The 2,451-nt window shown below is 45.7% G+C and overlaps 1 non-coding gene across 1 annotated transcript; it reads left to right on the top strand.

Moving 5' to 3' along the window:
• The first annotated feature begins 845 nt into the window (after positions 1-845).
• LOC114808476 lies at positions 846-983 on the top strand. The gene has a single exon (XR_003756324.1). It is a non-coding gene; the product is annotated as a small nucleolar RNA SNORA7 (small nucleolar RNA).
• The last annotated feature ends 1,468 nt before the right edge of the window (positions 984-2,451 follow it).

Below are 2,451 nucleotides of genomic sequence, written 5' to 3'. Positions count from 1 at the left end.
AGGTCACTGAGGCTCGCTTGCTCTCACAAGTCCTTGCTATTCTTCACATGCCTTCCTAATAGACCCCAGCCTAGCTGTGGGAATCTACTGCCATTAAAGTACCCCCATTAACAGTCCACGTTTAGACAGGCAATCAATCAAAGACATTTACTGAGCACTTGCTGTGCGCAGAGCACTGCACACAGCGCTTAGCACTGCCTTAAGTAGATTTTGCTCTCCATGTGGACACCTTTTAGCAAGCAACAGCTCACCGATCCAGGTATGGTACAGAACGCAGCTGAAAAAGCTGTTCTGGCTTTTGCACATGACTTCACTTTCTGCCTCTGTGGGACCTTCCTACATCTGGTTCTCTTCACAAAGGGGTAGGGAACAATAACTGGCGATTCCAGATTGCAGCAGCTGGTGCTGCTTAAATACAAGGTATACCAACCAGATGGGTATATCCAGGCAAAAATACGACCACGTTTCCCTGTCCTGGCCTATTCAGAACCCGTGGACACCACCAGCATCCGAGTGGTGCTTTGTCAAATCACCTCCCTTCAAAATGCATTTCGGTTCCAAGTTAAATGCAAAAACCTTGGGAGGCAGCCAATTTCCATTTATCAATGTAACAAATAATGTGTACGCATTGCTTTATTTCCCTAAATTGTTTTCCATCTTCAAGGTACGTGAGAGCATTGTTGTTCACATCTTAATTTAGTGCTAATTTCTCTGTGCCGATTTTTCCCCCATTGTGGGTTTCATCTTATTCCTTATTAAGGTCACATCTCCTCCAAGGGGCTTTCTTTGATTAAGCCCTCTTTCTCCCAGTTCGCTCTCCCTTTTGGGTCATCTATGCACTTGGACCCCTCTCAGGGTTGCACCTGGAGAGTTTACAGTACTCTACCAGTCTTGAATACAGGAGGGAGAGTCGAGCAGAGGCCTATTCACTCCATTCCCAGCTTGGGCAGTGGCTAGCGAGTGGAAGACAACCTGCTACAAGTCAAAACTCACCCATGCTGGGCAGCAGTGGCATGGGAGAGGGTCGAGGGCGGAGACTCGATCTTACTGCACGGAAGGCGGAGATGGTAAACCACTTCCGTATTTTTACCAAGAAAACTCTATGGATCCGCTACCAGAACGATTGCAGATGGAGAGCGGGGCAATCTGGGAGAGATGTGTCCATGGTATTGCTATGGGTTGGAAACGTCTCAATGGCATAAGACAAAAATGCACTTGGATCTGTGAACTTGGGACATTTGATATTTGCCCCACCTCCAACCCCACAGCACTAATGTACATATCTTTAAATTGTGTATTATAAATTACTGATTTATTCATATTAATGTCTGTCTCTCCCTCTAAATTGTAAGCTTGTTATGGCCAGGGAATGTGTCTGCTAATTCTGTTGTATTGTACTCCCCCAAGAGCTTAGTACAGTGCTCTGCACATAGTAAGTGCTCAGTAAAAACCATCGATTGATTGATTGATTCCTGCTACTGGCCTTAGACAGCTTCAGCAAGTTGCTGATGCCTTCAGTGAAGTGAGTTTGTCTGCCCAGATTGAAATTCATTTCCTGATGTTTTTAGCTATAGACAAGGGAGACTGAAATGCCTCACTGCCAACAAGTTTGAGCATGTCCCAGTCCAAGGCAGAAACTCAGTTTCTTCTAAGATGGCTTGAAAACTAAAATAGGACACGTTTGAGAGAATGAAGACAGAGAAAGGTGTCTTGAAATCTTTGAAAACCTGGACACATTGGGAAGCGTGCTCACTCCGCCCCAGTTGACGCATTGCTTTACTTTATATAGTTCTTGTTTCCCATTTTTATCGTCACTCGGTTGTCAAGGAATTGATTCTGAAATGAAATACACCAGGCTGCTTTCCTATGTCCTAGTTTTCCTGTCAACACCGTGCTCCATTTATTTATTTATATTAATGTCTGTCTCCCCCTCCAGTCTGTAAGCTCACTGTGGGCAGGGAATGTGTCTGTTATATTGTACTCTCCCAAGCGCTTAGTACAGTACTCGCCACACAGTAAATGCTCAATACATACGATTGATTGATTCACTGTAACATCCCCACTTCAAAGCCTTATTGAAGGCACCAACTCCTTCAAGAAGCATGTCCAAAACTGAGCTCCTTATCTTCTTTCCCAAGCCCTGTCCTCTTCCTAACATCCCTATCACTGTGGACAGTACAACCATACTTCCCGTCTCTCAAGCCCGCAACCTCGGTGTCATCTTTGACTCGGCTCTCTCATTCACCCCACACATCCAATCTGTCACCAAGACCTGCCAGTCTCACCTTTATAATATCGCCAAGATCTGCCCTTGCCTCTCCACCCAAACGGCTATCTTACTGGTACAGGCTCTCATAATATCCCGGCTGGATTACTGTGTCAGCCTTCTCTCTGATCTCCCTTCCTCCTGTCTCTCCCTGCTCCAGTCTATTCTTCATTCTGCTGCCCGGA

This window comes from Ornithorhynchus anatinus, chromosome X5, assembly GCF_004115215.2.
Source record: "Ornithorhynchus anatinus isolate Pmale09 chromosome X5, mOrnAna1.pri.v4, whole genome shotgun sequence".
Classification (NCBI taxonomy): domain Eukaryota; kingdom Metazoa; phylum Chordata; class Mammalia; order Monotremata; family Ornithorhynchidae; genus Ornithorhynchus; species Ornithorhynchus anatinus.
The sequence above is the reverse complement of the archived record's forward strand: the minus strand, read 5'-3'. Positions and strand labels throughout refer to the sequence as shown.